Below are 20,264 nucleotides of genomic sequence, written 5' to 3'. Positions count from 1 at the left end.
GATTTTCAAGCAGGTGCAGCAGCACCACACACAAAGCATGGGTCTTGTTTGTATGTCTAAGCTTGAAGGATTTACATAAGTAAATAGACATAGCAAGGAAGAAACACACACATCTTTAACGAAGGAATGTGCGTAATGAGAGCTGTCAGTCATCTAGCTCCTCCCATTTTAAAATCATAGATATGATCATTTTTTGAGTGACAGAAATAATTACACACTAACAAAAAGAGTCTTTACCAGCTGTTTGTTTTTTCTTTTTATGTAAATCCTGAGTATGCCTTATTCCATGCTAACCCCATGTTGCACTGCAAAGAAACACTGCCGTTGGAATTAAAAAGACTCTGTTCATGCTGAGAATGGCCTAAACAGGGCTTGAAGTGAAAATGACACTTAACCCTAAGTTGCTCCAGGGAGACTGTCCCTGGAACTACTGATTGTAAGTCGCTCTGGATAAGGGCGTCTGATATATGCTCTAAATGCGAAATGTTAAACTGTAAAAATGCTGCCTCAAGAACGCTGCTACCTTGGGTTGTAGATCTGACATGGAGTTCCACATGTGACACACCTCAGCACAGCACCCAGTGCACACCATGAAACGTGTCCTCAGCTTTTAACCCTTCCTACCCATTTTAGTGGGCAGCCATGAAAGATGCATGGGGAGCAGTGTGCGAACGTAGTCCAATGATAAGATGGTTTGGAGAAGTTTACCTGGTTATTGAAATACTGATCCCAGCGGTATTACACACTGCAATTCTAAATTCCCCAGTTTCAGCCTCAGCTCTGTTTGACTGGCGATTGGTAACAAACTTTACGAATTGCAAAATAAAATGGAATCTTTCATGCACATCTTGTGTAAAACATTTCATCTGCTGTAGCACGTCACCTCGTTTTCTTCTTCACCGAGGCCACAGAAAAAAGATGATAGCTTTGAGAGGGCAACACATTACACCATAATGCCTCGGAATGTTTAAATAGGGAATGATGCCTGTCTCCGTCTATTTGTCATGGAAATGAGGAAAAGAAGCAAGAGGAGCATGCAATGAATGCCGTCTTTTCTGTCATTTCATAATGCCCCCATTTACTTTTTTTATTCCAGTCCTCCTCAAACAGGCAGGCAATAGAAAAAAACCGAGCCAGTGTTGAGGAAACATTCACAAGAGAGCAAAAAGCTTTGTTTCCCCTCCCGGAGCACACTGCGCAGATGAAACGAAGTAATTAGAAATGTACCAAATTGCGTCCAATTGCGCATTTAGCGGACATAAACCCGATGTGGAGGTCAGCGCCATCCTCAGGTGTCGATTTTAATGACAATTGGCAATCAGGAAATGATGCTGATAGGTTTTGCTTGCTTGTCTGGGTAATTGCACCATGAGAGCTGCTTCTTCCTGCGTCTCAGGAATTGGCCCAGAGGGGATTCTTTCTTTGACTTCTTCACCAAGAGTATGGATTTGCACAGATCCATTTTAATAACATGAAAATAGTGATCACTTTTGTTGTGCATATTTAACTAATTGGGTGAGTTTAGCACAATTCAAGGAGATATGGTGAAATCTGGGTGTGAACAATGTAAGAACTCGTGTCGTAGTTGTAATTTGGCTGCGACGCTGCAGGATTTGGCAAATAAACAATCAGAACCACTCCAGCCCACGATCAATTTGGATTGGAGTTTGCAGCCCATCTCCACTCGAAATCCCGCAGTCTCTCCAGAGAGCCTCAGCGTTAGTTTGGTGAGTGGGCATGAAGGCGCGGCACCTCAGACCGTTTCCAGCCTTTGAAGCCAAAGCATCTGCGGGATCACTTGGTGCTGGGTCCACGATGGGTGACCTCACTTCCTGTCAGTCACAGGCACTGAGCGAGGTGCCGTGGAGGCAGAGAGGTTCAGGTGGGATGCAGAGCCTGGCGGAGGGTCAACACTCAGGGTCAACGCTAATCTCACCCGCTGCTCACTGTTTGCAGCATCTCCAACACTGCCAGTCCCACTTAACCCTCAACTAGGTCTCCGTCGCAAGGAGGAGCTCTGCATGTTCGATTACCACATACAACTAGGGCTGCCAATGGATTGATGTATCTGAGCAAATTAATTACACATTTTTTTTTAGGATTGATCACAATTCATTCTTAATGCAAAATTTTAATATAATGCATACATTGAACTATGACAGAGACAAATATGCACAGATGCATCATCTGAATCGACTTTAAAACTCATTCACTGTCCATCTCCATCTTTGTGTTAGGATTATATGTGGCAAGAATGATTATGAAGTAATAAAAAGGCAGCTATGTTAATAATAATTGTGTAGAAATTACATTTCAGCAATTAATATGTTTATATTGACAGTCCTCATGCTGAAGTATGTGAGGTTTCCTCCTCAGGCCCTTGCCGGATGACATAGATGGAGGAATCTCATTCGCCTCGTGCATTAGTGGGCTGCCCCACTCCTTGCCTTCATCACCCCAGTTCTGTTGGGGCAGATTTACCACTAATAGCCAAGTGGAACAAAAGCTCCTCTCACGTGACTGTAATGTCACCACTGCAGTTGGTTGACGTTATTATCACACTGCACACCACCAAAAGGACATGATCACGGTTGAGAGAATTGTCACTGGGTCTTCTATGTCATCTGCATCAACATATTTCAAAAGAAAGATGTTCAATTTGCAATGTTTTATTATTTTATTTTTTCAATTAAGATGCTGGAGAGTCTGAAATCATAAAATTGCACATTAAAATATGAATTTGTTTTATTCTCACTTCCAACACCTGATCTGTGATAAACTGGCCAACATACATACACATAGAAACACAGACACATTCATCATCTTGAACATCCTTTCTTCTGGTCTGTGTGAATGCATACACACGCATAATTACGGAAATTCATGAGAAACACTCATTGGTCAAATTTGCAGAATGATTGTGGTGACCGGGAGGTTGCAATCCAACATCCTGTTAGTTCACGTAGACGATAATCACTTTCATTAACACCAATGTAAGTTCCACTAAAAAAGTGAGCCGAAGTTATACTGTAACACCCGGACAGCTGGTGTATGGACTATTAGAATAATCTCACTAGTAGCAGTAATTACCCATGCTGCCACAGTCCTTTCAGCAAGGGACAGATTGTGCATCCTCTTCTGGGGTGACAGCAGTGGGTCCCCTAATGACTGGCCTAACGCAGACTGGGAGCGAGGAGGCGCCTGATAATTACCATTCTGCCCACGTCTCACTCTCAGGCGGCCACCCAGAGACAAATTACCTCCAAATCAAATAAAAATCAAGCATGGCATCAGTTAATTAATTTCCCAGCATATTACCATGTCTTATTGTACTACATTTTAAATACGACAATTAAAGCATGGATTAAAAAAAAAAAAGAAAAGGAAAAAATTCCAGAAGTTGTATGGTCACGCCGAACTGAATGGATTGTGGGTCTGTGGGTTTGAGGGTGGCTGCTGTGTTGAGTGTGTGTGTGTGTCGCTGCTGCGTTAATGGCCTCGGTTTATGAAACTGCAGTGTGCCGGTGCGGTGTGCCGCCGCTGTTAACTGTAATGTGGTTTGTGAAGCTCCGCAGTTCATCATGTGGCCTCAGAGGTGACCTATTAGCCCCATTACAAGAACCACCCCACAGCTCTCACTGCAGGAGGGGGCGCCTTCATCCACTGCAATTAAACCTCATCCCTCCCTCCAACATGGGCCCACTGTGAGGACCCCCCTCATGCGCAACATTCCCTCACAACACTACACACCCCCTCTAATCATCTCCTCATAAAGCTATGCTAATAGCTGTTTTGCAAACATATTTTTACCATTGTACATACACTGTACATATGTACCATGAAACCATGGGACACCTTATCAGAAACACCTACATTACACAGTCTGAGTCTGGGACATCTTACCAACCATGTTTCTAACTTCTGCTGTTGGTCCAGCATCCAAAAAAATGCCATGGATGCTATCCATGGCAGTCAGATTTATGGAATAGAATAGCCTCACACACATACACACACACACAAAAGTTGCAACAGTGCCGTTGAGAATAAGCTGTCTTTTTTTCTATTGTTTATCTCGGAGCAGCTAATTAAAGTGTCAGAACTCGTTATGCAGGTCATGTCGTCACCTTGTCGGAGGGTAAACGAGGGCATCAATCTCCTGCCTCCCCATCCCTGTCTCCTTCCATTGTACGTCACTCTCCCTCTGGGACTTTGGGACGGGACGCTCGGAGCTCCCGCTCACATCAGCACAGTCATTTTTCTCAATGCGGATCCCGTCTGTGTAAAGGCCCCAACTCACTTTCAGCATTTAAAAGGATGAGCCGACATTCACTGTCAACCTGGCAATTTAAAGAGTGTTGCTGTGCTTGACTGTCATTATGTTGCATGTTTCTGTAGCTCTAAGATTGATAAGGCCTCAGGACTTTCTACCATATTTGCCAGTGTTTGGTAGGCTGGTGAGAGTAATTTTACCAGAGGTAAAATTAGCGTATTACGCTGTTGCTGGTGTCAGGGGGTGAGGTCGGTGATCTTCTAATGTTGTCGCACAGTGATAGATGTCATTTCTTTCCATTTTTAATAATATATGTGAACAATGGGTTGTGATTTTTTTTGTGGAAATAATAGAAATGTTTGATGATATCATGACTATTAAATGAAATTCTAACTTGCAGTTAGAAAATGCAGTGCTATCAATTTGCTGGTGTAAACATATGAAAACAATTAGTCTAGTAATAATGACACAATATTCTTGATGATATTTTGCATCTGGCAAATTATGACACCATCTGCTAAGATCTAAAATGAAAAAATACTCTAGAATAAAAAAAAAGTAAAAAAAAAAAAACTGTCACAATTGTTCTGAGCATGGTCTGTGATCTGGCAATATTGTCTCACAAGACACTTTCAAAGGGCTTTTCACTACACGCTAAGCGTAGGGGTTGTTTTCTAGTGTAAGGTCAAAGGTCTCAGGATTTATATAGAAAAATTTTGAAGAAAAAAAACAAGAAAGAAAAGCTTTGTCGAAAAAGAAAACGTAAGCACCCATTTTTGTTGGTGTCATTCTTCCTGCAACCCAGAACACGACCTTTTAGTGATGCACCCAGTGAATGTGTGTGACGGTTTTACGGTGCAGCCACGCAGAAGTTAAGAAGCTAAGTTGAACGGAAGAGGCCGGGTGCGCGGCTCGCATCTGAGGGCGGAGCTGGTGTCGGGATACGGCGATGCAGATTCGCCGTAATCCCTCTCTCTGCTCACACACTCGTGCACAGACAGTCTGATTATCAGCGCCTGGCCACTCCATGCCGCAGAGATTAGAGTATAATACCACCACCCAGACGTCCCACCCTCACTGTGAGCAGTTGTACCATGGGATGGATGCTAAAATTGCAAACAATGTACCTTCCTGACATTTGACATGAATGCACACATAAAAAATGACAGCAAAAGTGTAATTTATCTGCTGCAATAAGCTGTGGTGTATTATGGGATGCACGGTGATTGAGATGTTTTAATGGATACTGCGGACTGATGAACGGCCGGCTTCCGTCTGCGTCCTTCGGCTGAACTTTAATTTATCCCGGCATCCATCATTTACACGGCCGCTCCATAATAGATTCCTGAAAGCTCAGTGCACATTTTGTCCTTGTGATGGTGCTGGTATAATATAATCTCCCCACCCAAATAAAAGTGAAAAAAAAATCACTTCACTGGAGTAAACAAACGGGAGCGATAGCCGCCCACATGAAAGCGAATCTCTCCCCCTTCATGCAATAAACATCCCAGCGTGCGGCCTGGCTCTTCGCTGTTTATCGTCCACGGCAGACGGGCGTGCCACGTGCGCCAGCCGGGCATGGCACAAGCCCGAGGTCTGGAGCCGACCTGGCATTGTTGAAGCCCTCTCTGGTTTCTGGTTCGGGGACAAGCTGGAGTCCATCGCCCACCCACTCCCCGAGTGTGGGCCAGCGCGGTGCATGGGGGTAGACGTGACCTCGGAGGGCGGAGTTCGCGGCTTCGCTCTGATGCAGCTTCGTCCTCTTCTTTGTTTGCGCATGATGCGAGCGATTAGCGGCACTGGGGAGCGCGAGCGTTCCGCAGTAATGAATTAGACACCTCATTAGCCGATGTGAAAATGATGAGGAAGCGTGTTTGAGGGGTGTCGGTGTGGGACCGCCGGCATGCAAAGTCCAGAGAAGCCGGGATCTGGTGGGATGTGTGCGCACAAAAACCGGGCCAGATGGAATGTTTGTTCCGGAAAGATCCTTCAGGCCTCGACTTCTGTTTCTGTAATCAGACGTGGGTCAGTGTCACGGCCAGCAGTCTCGGCGTCCCCGATCCCGAATGAGGCGAGCAAACAGAGTCGCTTCAGAGCCAGAATTACCGCTTCTCTCTCCCTCTCTTTCTCTTTACCTTCACCCACGTCTATTCTGGCTGCAGTCGTCCAGTCAGGTAATTCCCCTGATCCCAGACCTGTGCGTCACGCGGCTGAGAAGAGTCCGCTGCGGTAATAAACCCCTCTTCCGCCGGCTTTCTGCGCCCCCTGTCCCGCGGTAAAGGACATGGGCTGCCTCAGCTGGAAGACTCCGGGCATTGATTTCTGTAATTGCGTCTTTTTTGGTAAAATAGCCTGGAGTGAGCCGAGTCGGTGGAGGAAGTAAAAGGTTGGAGGGCTGTGACGTGTGCGAGCTCTTACAGGCCTGACTATTGCGGCGTTGTGCCTTCTTTTTGGACTCTGTTTAAAGAATTTGACCTTTGTGAATAATTTGGTGTGTTTTTCTCTTTTTTATTACTCATTTTATTTTATTTATGTGTTAGTTTTGTTCATTTTTTTCACTGAGCAATCAATTGCCCTCCATATTTTTGTTGTCTTCTGGGGCTGGTTTCTATAGTAACAGGTTGGTTGAAAAGAAGAAGAAAAAAACAGAGGAATAAAATAAAGCCTACACATGCAAAGAAACGGCGCACTTCTCTAAAATGCACTTTGTACATCTTACAGTCACATGATAAAGAATCACTCATGTCCTGTGGGCAGAGCCTGTAGGTAATGCTGCAGTACAGATTACAGGCCAGAAATCCAGATTGTTTATGATATTTTGTCTGCACCTCAATACACCCCCATTATGGATAAAAGATATAGAATCCGAATCAGAATATTTTTGTTGTCATTTTGTTGTCATGAACTTGTTCTTGTAAAAATATCAAATAAAACATTAAATTGTCACCTGAGACGCTAACCAATACCTTTAATAGCTAATAGACTCTAATACAGTTATTTTTCCGGTTCAACCACAAGATCCATTTTTCTTTTTTGAATGGGGTATAAAATTTTACTGGGCCACACAAAGAGACGCGCCGTGTGTCAATAATCAATAATAGTACCATTGTACTACTGTTCCTCACCCTGATAACTCCAAATGCCAAAGAGCGTTCTATAAATGTTACTCCACTGTGTTTAGTCTTGGCTGGTAGAGACCGACTGCACTGAACTTTAAAAATTGTCCTGGCCTACATTACACTGTCCCTCGTCCCAACTGTAAACTGCACTGTGCTCAAGGATATTCTTTCATATCACTGAAAAATGGAATGAAAAACCAGGCTTACTATCAACGTTTCTGTCAGCAAGCTGCTGAGGTCTTATACTGACGTCGCGGCATCTTTGCCAAAGCTGTGGCAATCTCCTTCACACGTTCTCATCCCTCTTCCCTGTGTGCACCCGGTGTCTTCCGACTCAAATCCGAATCAGAATATTTTTGTTGTCATTTTGTTTTCATGAACTTGTTCTTGTAAAATATCAAATAAAAAATTAAATTGTCACCTGAGACGCTAACCAATACCTTTAATAGCTAATAGACTCTAATACAGTTATTTTTCCGGTTCAACCACAAGATCCTTTTTTTTTTTTAAATAGATTATTTCAGCTCTTAAAAGAATGGGGACTTCCTCCTCTTTACTTTTGTAAAACTGTGTAGAATAGTAAAAAAAACTCTCTCTACACACAAAAGCACTGTATTAAAACCACTCCATCCTGATGTTACCTGGCAGAAAGAGTTACAGAAAGAGAGAAAAGGCCCAGGAACTGGAAGACCCAGTTCCCAATGGAAAGATATTCAGTGAACTTAACTCAGGCCTCCAGGAAGATGCAGCAGTGACACTCTCCACCTGTACTTGTCACACTTGTATTGGTCCACAGCACAATATTTATTTAGATTCATTACAAAAATTTAGTCTATTTCCTATAATATCTCTATCTACACTTCACTGTGCAGTGGTATTGACTGTGAACACTTTACTGACCCCCTTTCCACTGAACACCACAGCTATATGGAAGATTCATTAAAATAAGGCCCATGGCAGTTTCTCATCATTTTAACTGGTCGTCCAGGATACTCCAAACGATATCATCCCTTAATGGAAATTAATGGAAATATGCCTCACAAGTAACAACTTCCAAACTGAGAATAAAACCTTCTTATAGTTTCACGCCACTTCTTTGGGTCAATGATTTTCTCTACACTAAACTAGAACATGGAACTGGTACAAAACAGCCTTGGCTAAATACAAAATCCCTATTTTCACATCACTTAATCCGGAGACACTATTTAACTGGAAAAACAGAGCAGCCATAGCCAAGTGTCCATTTAAAGGTAATATTCCCCTAATCGGCCATAAATGGGGTATAAAATTTTACTGGGCCACACAAAGAGACGCGGCGTGTGTCAATAATCAATAATAGTACCATTGTTCTACTGTTCCTCACCCTGATAACTCCAAATGCCAAAGAGCGTTCTATAAATGTTACTCCACTGTGTTTAGTCTTGGCTGGTAGAGACCGACTGCACTGAACTTTAAAAATTGTCCTGGCCTACATTACACTGTCCCTCGTCCCAACTGTAAACTGCACTGTGCTCAAGGATATTCTTTCATATCACTGAAAAATGGAATGAAAAACCAGGCTTACTATCAACGTTTCTGTCAGCAAGCTGCTGAGGTCTTATACTGACGTCGCGGCATCTTTGCCAAAGCTGTGGCAATCTCCTTCACACGTTCTCATCCCTCTTCCCTGTGTGCACCCGGTGTCTTCCGACTCAAATCCATCTCTCCCCAGCCGAGAACCACACATGCCTGCGTTCCGCATGTTCAGGCCACCTCTTTTCCTCCCCTCCCGTCTGTGTGCCTTTGAAGAATGGAAGCAGCCATTCTTTTTGAAGCCCGTCCACCTGTTGTAATGTGGAGGAGAAGGGAAGCGAATGCATTCATTCATGTCGGACACACTCTTCACTTTTTCATTCTTTTTTCATCCACTCCTCTCTTTTTCTAAAGTAGGAGGCCATTAAGCCTAATCTTAACGAAGTAAGGCGGGACACAATGGTGCCCTTGGAGAGGTTATTGGGAGATGATAGAGGCAGGCGTCTGGTCGACGGACGTCCCCCGAGGGTGGGCTATGGGCACCTCCGCTGGAGCTGATACCGCCGGCCACGTAATGAATAGTCTCCCGGCTCCAGCGGACCCATTAACTCACCAATCTCTCATCTTCACCCTCCCGGCTCCGTCTAATTAATATACTCCTCTGTCCCCTGCCGTGGTGGCCCTTGGCCGAGGACGGAAATAATAGGCATTGTTCCGTGGGTGCAGTGTGCAGGTGGTGGTGGCGTCGGCGATAATGAGGAATTACAGGCCTTTTGACCGACTCCGCTCACACTCAGAGGTGTGGCAGCTGCAATTATGTTCTCGCAAAGCGGCCGAGGTCCTGAGACTTTTGCCGTGGACCCAGATTTCAAAAGCTGCCACCGCAGCGTTTAAGCGAATCAAAGTGCATTCGGCATTAGCAAGTCTGAGATGATAATGATTAATATCGCGCTAGTGATTGGCCTTGAACATTCGACAGCCTGTAATAGTACCGTTGCAGACAATACCTGGGACCTTTTGATGAAAGAGTCTTTTCACTTGTGGCTGAAAGCAGCACAAAATGATATTTCATTACAAGCCGTTTCACCAGAAGACGTAATCTAGCTTATTTCAAGTGTGCAGCGTGGTTGTGCTTGTACCTCTTTGAGGTGGGATCTTTCGTCTCTTGCTGCTGCAGCAGAGACAGTAACAGAACCAAGTCACCTCAGGTCATGTCCACATCTCTGACAGAGAAGTCAGCCGTGAGAAATTTTACACACGGGTCAGGCTGCCCAGGGCCAGTGTCAAGAAACCTCAGCCAGTCACAGTTCACCTGGCAGATTTTCCTCGTGCAGGAATAATTGTGTGTCATTGTGACTTCTGATTGCTTTTCCTGCAGCTGTCCTAATGATGACCGATGCCACTTGTTGGAAGGATCCATAAAGGTCACTGTCATGAGGGCAGAATGCCATTGTTCTAAAACATGCTTCAGGGGATCACGTTTAGAAAAACAGTTAGGACCATTTATTGTGCCTTGGTGTAAACCTACAGTACAGGCCAAAAGTTTGGCCTTCTCATTCAATGTGTTTTCTTTATTTTCATGAGCATTTACGTTGGTAGATTCTCACTGAAGGCATCAAAACTATGAATGAACACATGTGGAGTTATGTACTTAACAAAAATGGTGAAACTGAAAACATGTTTTATTTTCTAGTTTCTTTGCTCTGATTACTGCTTTGCACACTCTTGGCATTCTCTCGATGGTCGTCACCTGAAATGGTTCTCCAACAGTCTTGAAGGAGTTCCCAGAGGTGTTTAGCACTTGTTGGCCCCTTTGCCTTCACTCTGCGGTCCAGCTCACCCCAAACCATCTGGATTGGGTTCAGGTCCGGTGACTGTGGAGGTCAGGTCTCCACTTTTTGTTAAGTACATAACTCCACGTGTTCATTCATAGTTTTGATGTCTTCAGTGAGAATCTACCAACGTAATTGGTCATGAAAATAAAGAAAACGCATTGAATGAGAAGGTGCGTCCACACTTTGGCCTGTACTGTATGTCTTCCCCTGAATAAATCAAGTATTTATGGTGATTTGTGAGTGCATGGATTAATGAAGTCAAAGTCTGGAGTCAGAATGTCACTCACTCACTGACTCTCTCTCACATGGCTCACAGAGCAGGCACTCACTCACCCAGGACAGGGAGCCAGCCCACCACTGGAACTGTCCTCTCAAAAAAGGTTCAGATGAGATTACATTGTGCTCAGACTTGGACAATAGTGAACAAGACAGTGTGATTAAATATACTGTATAAGCAACAGTGAAAGAGAGACATGTCAGTTTACCTGACATAAAAAAAATAGGCAAGACAAAACCATGACAAAACTGTAGCATTACATTAATCACAAAGTAACAGGTTCAAACACCTTTTGTGTCCCTGAGCAAGACACTTAACCCTGAGTGTCTCCAGGGAGACTTGTCCCTGTCACCACTGACTGTAAGTCGCTTCGGATAAATGCTGTAAACCTTTTATTTACGTGCAGTTTGTATATTGACAGAACAATAGGAGTGTAGACAAGTGATCAGGTGATCAGGAAATGCAGTAAATATAAATCAATACAGCAATATACCATGAGACTCATGGTGATACATTACCAATAAGCTGGTATCGATGTAGTCAGTTTTGGCAATTAGAAGCAGTATTGTTAACTGCACGTTGTAAGTTGCTCTGGATAAGGGCGTCTGCAAAATGCCGTAAATGTAAATGTAAATGTAAATGTAACTGCAGTACGAATACGAGTTATATCTGTTCTCTGGTACTGTGATTTATCATTATCGTGAGAGGCCACTACAGGATTTCCTCCTGAATAACAGTATTAATAATAGATTTTTGGGTTCTGGACACTCTCTGCGTGGGTCCAATTCCCCCACATGCGGTTTATTTTTTCGGAAAACCTGTTGCCGGATGCCAGCGAGGGAATACCGGACATGATTTCCGGTTCCGCCGTGTTGGCCTCGGCGCTGCGGAAGTGATCCCTGGTGCAGAGCTGTGCTCTGGGGTCCCTCTCCCACCAGTGCAGGGGAGCATCTCTTTGCCGGTTCGAGGAAAGTCTCCCTTTAACAAAAGTCTTTTCCCACAGATTAGATAAACAATTTGGCGCAGACAGACTCGGCGAGTTTGACGGCTCAGTAAGTAACGTTTCTGCGGCGCTGGCCGTTGAAAGGAGTGTAATTTCATTTCTCGTGTAAATATCTGTTTGGTGTCGGCGGGTGCAGATGCAGAAAAAGCTGGCCTGACAGCTTTGACAAGCAATTACTGTTCCTTGTGTGCTTTACAGGTGAAGCACGCCGAGCTCGGTGCCAGGAAAACGCTGCGGCGCGGGCGCTCAAACGCCCGCTTCATTTTCGGGCCAATTGAGGAACCATCAGATCCGACAGCATCTCGGTGAATGAGGCAGAGATGGCTGAGAACAGCCTCAATGCGGCGGCTTTTGTGTGCACATGAAAGACGCCATTTGCCGGTAATAAAGGTGACAGATCTCTGAACGCTCCGGCGTTCAGGCGGGTTCTTTAGCCGCGGCCTGTGGTTTTATTCGCTTTTTTTTTTTTAAATACGTTTGCAGACTTCATGCAGGCACAGGCGAGGTGAACGTTGCCGCGGCGTCTCTCCGCGGCCTCGAATGAGCAACCGGCAGGAGAAGGAGGAGCTCCAGCTCAGTGATCTGCGGTTTGTGACATGGCTTTGTCAGGTTGTCATTCACTCCTACACACACACACACACACACCGTGCACTGCAGTAGCAGCAGCAGCAGCATCCTGACATCCGAGTAACACTCCCCAAGCAGCACCACCTGCACCATGCTCCCCTCTTCACTGTGGCGACGTATTTCGTCTCTGGATTCCGGCATTACTCTGCCGGAGGGGACAGAGACTTTTACGGATAAAACAGCTGCACTGTTGGAAGGGTTTACCAGCAACTCGTATAACCCTGGTGAACTATGCGGGTGTGTAACACACTCGCCTATGAACCAGAAGACCCAGGTTCAGACCCCACTTACTACCATTGTGTCCCTGAGAAAGACACTTAACCCAGAGTGTCTCCAGGGGGGGACTGTCCCTGTCACTACTGATTGTAAGTCGCTCTGGATAAGGACGTCTGGTAAATGCTGTAAATGTAAATACAGAAGGTGGTGAGTGACAGAATGGGTGACCAGTCTTTGTGTTGGGTGGACTGGTGGACTCGCCTGTGAAGGGCTGTTCCATTAATATGATTAATTTAATAATTACTGCTGGAAACACCAGTAATATGAAAAGAGCGGCGATGAGCTTCTTTGTGTGTAAGTGTGTGTGTGTGTGTGTGTGTGTGTGTGTGTGTGTGTATATTAGCCCATTCATACTGAATCTTGCTGTGTGTGCATACCTGTCAGACAGAGAAAGAAAAACACTGGAAAGGACTCGACTGCGTGCATGTTCTCTATTTGAACAGACAAGCATCTGAAAATGAATTTTCCGGGGATTTCTTGTTTGCTCACTTACATTCTTGCCTCGTCCTCCATGTGTTTATGTTCAGTTTACACTCTTCAGTGTTGGACCTCTGTGAAAAATGCACTGTGTAACACAAACACCGAGTGTGAGCCACCAACAAAGCTGGACCACAGCAGCCAGTGGCTGTGTCCTTTCATTAGTTTATATTATAGATGTGAGTTACAGGGACAGACCCCCTAGAACTTCGGATTAAGCGTCCTGCATGATGGTAGAATGTGGATTTTTAACCCGCAGCCATCTGGTTCCCGGAATACATTTATTTCTGCTCAGGTCCATTTGAATTGGATGAGTTTGAAAGAATATGTTTTTTTTTAGCTTATTTTCACACTTTATAGACTGTTTATGGGGGGAATAGATTTGAGGAAAGTGTTCTGAATGTCCTTCCATTATGTTTTGGGAAAAGGTGACTGTCCCTTTGTTTTTTTGCCCTGTGTTAGACTCTAATAATGGTCTTGGCTTCTTCTAGTCTGGAGTAGTCTGGTCATTACAGTGATTTATATACAGTTTGGAATTAGCACTCCAGGGAAATAGCACCATAAATTCTGTGACACTTGCATTTGCGGTAACAGTAATCACATAAACCGAAAACACTTTTATGTATTCCCTGTGCAGCATCTACAGCTTCTACCTTCCGGAAATGAGCTGAGAATTTGTGGGAAGGTAAAGTATGGTGCTCATAAAATCTTAATTAGATACATATGAGGTTTATGAAACAATAATTGGACATAAGGTTAAGATAGAAGAGCAATCCCTGTTACATGTTTATTGAGCTCCGGCGTGTCTTAAGTGGGCTGTTAGAGCTGGAGCTTCAGTTTCTGGTTCCCCACATTCCCTGACTGGAGAGCAGCTATTACTAAACAGGTCAGGTTCATCTTTACTCCTATACACCTCCTATACATCTCCTTTATCCCGTTTAACTCTGCTTGTGTCTTCAGTAGAGGCTAATCTATAAATAAGTCCATGAACTCTGTCAAAATGAACAGACTTAATCATTCGTGATTAGTTCAGGGGCAGTGGTGGCCACCAAGGTGCCACTGAGGTGCCACACACTGCTCACTAAAGGTGATGGTTAAAAGCAGAGGACACATTTCATTGTGTCGCCATGTGCTGTGCTGCAGTGCAATGACAATCACTTCACTTTTCATTAATGATTTCTTTATGAGTGCTAAAATAAATTAACGCAGTTGTTTTTTTGCCGGGCCACATGGAGGCGTGATGGTTAGTGATGTGGACTCACATGTTCAAGGTGAGTTTGAGTTTGAATCCCAGCTCAGCCCTTGAGTGCCGGGCCAGTGGCACATTATATAATGCATCTGACAATGGATCAGAAGATTCTAGGTTCAACTCCTGGCTGGTTCGGATATCTATGGGGCATTGTTTGGCCCCCTAATGCATCCATAATAGGAAGGTTGTGGGTTCAAATCACCCATGCAAAGCGCCTGTCATGGCTGCCCACTGTTCACCAAGGGTGATGTAAAAATCAGCAGACACATTTTGTCACGTCACTGTGTGCTGTGCTGTGTTTAACAATGACATTGACTTCACGTTACACAAGCAGGTCTCCTCCAAGTTTTTATTTTCGAACCCACACTTTCTGATGAAGGGTCAAGGGTCATGACAAATTTTTCCCTTAGGAAATGTTATCAGTCAGGCCCATGCAAGTCATTTTTTTCTTGCACTAGATGTTCTGAATCATTTACATTCTGTGAATGTTCTTAAAAGGATTTGTTCCAATATCCCACTGGAAATGTGTATCAGCCACAGGGTCTTTCACAAGGTGAGACCAGAGACACGCCCTACCACTGGTTAATATGTGTGACCCAGGCTAAAGCTAATTAGCCATTATAGTGTATACAGTGGATATGCATTATAGTGCATACATTATAGTGCAAACATTCACATACTGAGACTGATTCCAAAACAGAGTGTTGATCTCGGTTCGTTGATTTGCTGATTTCAATCTTTGTGTCACCGCTTGTGGTGACAGGTACTGCCCACTCTCCACCACACACAGACTTACAGGAGTCAGAGGTCACAGTGAGTCCTGAGTGAGCTGGACACGGACAGCCGCTGAAAGGTTGAGCCTGAAAGGCGAAAGGGTGTCATTGGTGATGTTTCTCACCCTCAGATCTGCCAGCTTTGAGTCCATTGTTGCCATTTTGAGAGAGACGGAGCTTTTCGGATGCCAGCTGCCATGTTGTGAAGTGCCACAGCAGATGGGATAGCAGCAGGAGGCATTCTGGGAATGAGGAAAAGTACACACAATGTGGCGAGGAATCTGGACTTCCTCCCTCCTTTCTCGCCTCCTCTTCACAGTATGGCCTGTTTAATCCAGAAAGGCTCAACTACTGTCCAGACTGGTGTTCCTTTGTTTTCCCCAAATGAGCAAAGGGAGCATCATTTGCTGTGAAACAGGGGTGACTGTGTGTATGAGAGTGTGTGTAGTCTAGAACAGTGCTGCTACAAAGTTCTTTTTTCATACTACAGGCTCTGACTGTACTACTTACATGAAAACTGACAGTTTAAAGGCCCAGATTTTATTTTTATTTCATGATTACCTGCAGTACGCAATTCCCGCCCAGAGGGGCAGTGGTCTTCATAGAGACGAAGACACAGACAGGTTCAGCGACGAGGCTTTTTTCCTGCTTTCCCACTCTCTGGACCAGGTGATGCTGAAATAAGCGGCCAATAAAATAGAGCTAGAACAATAAAAATGCAGTGAATACGATCTAAAACTAAACATAAGATTAGCAGCCAAATGCATCTGATCTGTCTGCATTACTTTATTTAATTAGCCTGCAGTAATGCACGGGCACAGTGTGGATGGTGCATCTGTCCCCACGAAAAACAAAAACTAGCTATATGTAGGCACTTCTTTTTAAACTTTCTTCATACACTGGGCATCGTGTGGCATAGAATACATCACTGTCATAATGACGCCGTGGGGGAGAGGCAGGAGGTGCAATTACAATCTGTTTATGCACAAATCAGGACACAAGCAAAAAAAAACACAAGGTGTAGACACAAGGCAGGCTAATATACTCAGATAGGGTGCAGTTCGAATAATCTGTGAGGACAAGAAACCGGAAACTATTTAAGACGCAAGGGTCAAAGGTTGCTAGGGTGGGGCTCCCTAGTTATTTGTCTGGAGCACCCACCAGGCAACTGCATGATGGCATAAACACTATTTATTACAAGTATATAAGAATGCGATGTCACTGGTATTGAAAACTTTAACTCTCATGGCCCCTTTCCCCGTGGTTACTGCTGCTTTTTTTTACCATGGTTACTATCTTGATAGCTTCATTTACATTTACATTTACAGCATTTATCCAGAGCGACTTACAATCAGTAGTTACAGGGACAGTCTCCCTGGAGCAACTTAGGGTTAAGTGTCTTGCTCAGGGACACAATGGTAGTAAGTGGGATTCGAACCCGGGTCTTCTAGTTCACAGGCGAGTGTGTTACCCACTAGGCTACTACCACCAGGCCGTGGTGCTAGGGATAAACTGAAACGGTCAATGCAAAGTGGGGGAGGCGGAGCTTTTAGAGACCACACCCTACTGCACTTGCATTCATTTGATTTGTGGAGATGCCAGGTAGTGTCATTCATTCAAGGTCATTACTATTCACCGGGACACTGATGCTCGGTGGCAGAGTACCGGCAATTTAGATAATTCATCAATAAGCCAGTAGAAAGATGGGTGGACAAATTATTATTCTACCACTGCATGGCACAACGTGGACACACACACACACTTTTCCATGTTGGGGGGCAGCAACTGCCCCCACATCTACACACACTTGACCACAATTCCATCGGAAAATAAGGACACAATCTCCACCAGTTCAACGTGGGCCTTGTTCACGGAACCTTCTGTTTATTCTCCCTGTGCCCCGAAGCACGGATCAGAGAAGATGAAAAGGCTCTGCGCCGTAAAGCGCTCTTCCCCGCCGCTACATTTGCAGCAGTTATTAATTCATGACAAAACCCATTCACGCGCTGACAGGCTACGTCCCTCTGATGTATGGCGTCTGCCCCCGGTGATGCATCGCTGCGGCCCCCGCCACAGTCGCTATCGCTGCCAGGCCAGGCCAGGGGCTCCGTATCAACGTGGCGGGCTTGATACATGACAGAGAAATACGCTGATGGGGGGCAGCCGGGGGAAATCTGTCTCCGATCACTTCTTCTCCAGAGTAATGGCCACCTCGTGGTTTGTGAATATGAATCAACGTGGGCAATCAGCGTTTATTTACATTTGATTCAGTAGGCGTGCTGTTTATTTGTCAGAGCTTGTGGCTGCCGGTTTCCACCACAGAATTAAACGGTTTTGGATTTTTTCCTGCCCATCTGGACGATGGGGAAGAAATGTGGCTTATTTACTATTGCGTGTGTCAGCGAGGGTCAGACTGTGAATCACCACTGTATTTTCTTTGCTGTATTTAATCATTTATTTATTATCTTGCTCTGAAATATTCCCATCCTTCTCCCAAGATTGTGTTGAGGAGATAAAGCTCTTCTTGGTAGCCTGATAGCACATCACAAATCAGAAGCCATACTCAGAATGAGGACAATGTTGATACGAGACCACAGTTGGTCTCGGATGAACACTGATCATCCAAAACAACCCGAAACGTCCCAACCAAACTATCCACAAACACTCAAACAACCTTCATCTTATGAAGACGGGGCAGGCCTCTGCTCATGCAAACACATATCGACACAGTTAGGGTAATCAGTGAAGACAGGACAAGGAACAGGTGACCATTCAAGGTCAAAATGTCAATGAGGTGGGAGCTCCAGTCCAAGAGGGTGTGGCCACGCTCCCCAGTGGCTTGACTATAGCATCCACCAGATCTGGGCGGGACAATCAATGTCTACTATACTGTGTTCTATTTCAAGCCCATTTTTGAACATGGTCCAAGAACTAGAAACTAAGGCTAATACATATTAATTTGGGCCTTTTGATTATATAATCAATGGTTGTAATGCACCTCTAAGCGCACATGATCAATTAATCTCAATTAATCCCAGCAATTTATCCCGAAACAATACATGCTCCTCTCACAGTATTCTGGCAGGCGGTCAGATCATTTAAAATGAGATGGGAATGGGAATGCCCAAGGACAGTGCACTGCTCAGGGATTAAATTTGGACTTTTCTGACCATGAGCTAGACCTGTAATTTCACCCGCTGATTTCACTTGTCTTCTCTGAAATGCATTTCAAAGAACACAATTTGAAGTAATGTTTTTTTTTTTTAAATCCAAGCCACTGATGTTTTTTTTTTCTATTAGATAGGAGGTTTAAACAATCTGCAGCTCCCGATAAGGATTTGTATGGATATGTTGTAGGGAAAATGACTTCTGTTTGTGTTGAACTTGTGCTTGGCTGTGGCAAATCGATACCAAAGACGCACATTCTGCTAAAGTGTAACGGTATCCACATCTTACTGTGAATTGTCATTCATCGCCTTAACGCGTTCAAGGCGTTCACTGTTGCCTCGTCTTTTCCCCCTCACTGACTCATATGCCCACACTGCCCTTGTTGCTCATTTCTTATACATGTCATTTTCCAAGCATGCTATTTCTCCCAGACACGGGAACATGAAGCTTGGCTATTAAATCTGTGTTTACCACAGACTCGATTATGTCATAGTCTCCAGCAGAGTGCCTGAATGCTACACTGGGAATGAATAAAACATGGCTGAAAACATTACCCCAAGGTGCAGCAACCATGGCCCAGCCAATCAGAGGAGGGACTGAAGCAGACATGTCAGGGACTTATTCCCTTCAAGAGCTCTCTGTCTCTCATGTCATATTCTCAAAATGGTGAATGAAGTCAAACTGTCGAGAAGATCTCAGTGACTCTCAGGCTTGCAGAGGAGGGAAGGCTCCCTGGAGTCTTACGACATGTGCCAAATAAAGCAAGTGGGTTAACAGAGCAGGCAGTGGTTTAGCCAGGCATGAGAAAAGCAATTAAGAATAAACATTGTGTCATCTTTCATGAATTTTTCAGACCTAGGCCAGGTCCAGATGAATCCCTACAAAGGCGTTCAAAGCTGGCCCCGACGCATTTGTCTGCTCACAAATTGGTAGGCGTGGCATCTGACCAACCGGTCACAAATGGAGGCCTGATTTGAATGTCTGAATGTGAAGCTTTGTGACTTTCGGTGATGGACAGAATACTCTACAGGGTGGAGGATGTGTGGAACACTGAAGACTCTTCACTAAATCTACAACATTGCAGAGTCCACCTCCTGCATCTCGAAACAATGGACGTACATGTCATATTTATTAATTTCTCACTGTATTAATAAAAAGACCCCAGCATCATGAGAACGTCTACCAAGCAGGTTTTGCTGTCATTGCCGCCCGTGTTGGGAATATAAGTAATGTGCAACACACGCATAGGTTTTCCAATCAGCGTGAGGACAATCATGACCCCAATTCCACCCTGAGACAGAGGTTAGAATCAGGGATTCATCTCAAGGACGAATCCCATGTTTATCAATGGTGCTGTCCAGGCTAATAGGATCTCTAAACCACAGAATACTTATGAGACATCAATGCAAAAATTCCCTCTAGTGGCGAGTAATTGCAGTGTTTGCATTAAGAATTGCTTTATCGGCCTATTTCAAATTACCACAGGTTGGTGAAGTCACACAAATTTTTCACCTTCGTTAATGCACCCTTGTCTTGCCTTGATGTTTGCAGCATTTTCAGCACATTTGCCCAAGAAGCCACATTCATCTCAAAGATGCATGTTCTGATGTCAGACATCATAATGCATTTAACAAATCCCATTTAATAAAATGAATCTGAGTCTGTTGATGAAAACACT

The 20,264-nt window shown here is 44.4% G+C and overlaps 1 long non-coding RNA gene across 1 annotated transcript; it reads left to right on the top strand.

The window, feature by feature from the left end:
• Positions 1–11,950: 11,950 nt before the first annotated feature.
• LOC114797391 (uncharacterized) lies at positions 11,951–12,551 on the top strand. The gene is made up of 3 exons (XR_003750854.1): positions 11,951–12,065; positions 12,215–12,397; positions 12,500–12,551. It is a non-coding gene; the product is annotated as an uncharacterized LOC114797391 (long non-coding RNA).
• Positions 12,552–20,264: the final 7,713 nt, after the last annotated feature.

Source organism: Denticeps clupeoides, chromosome 9 (assembly GCF_900700375.1).
Source record: "Denticeps clupeoides chromosome 9, fDenClu1.1, whole genome shotgun sequence".
In the NCBI taxonomy this organism is placed as follows: Eukaryota; Metazoa; Chordata; class Actinopteri; order Clupeiformes; family Denticipitidae; genus Denticeps; species Denticeps clupeoides.
Note: the sequence above shows the minus strand (reverse complement) of the source record. Positions and strands in the feature narration are given on the sequence as shown.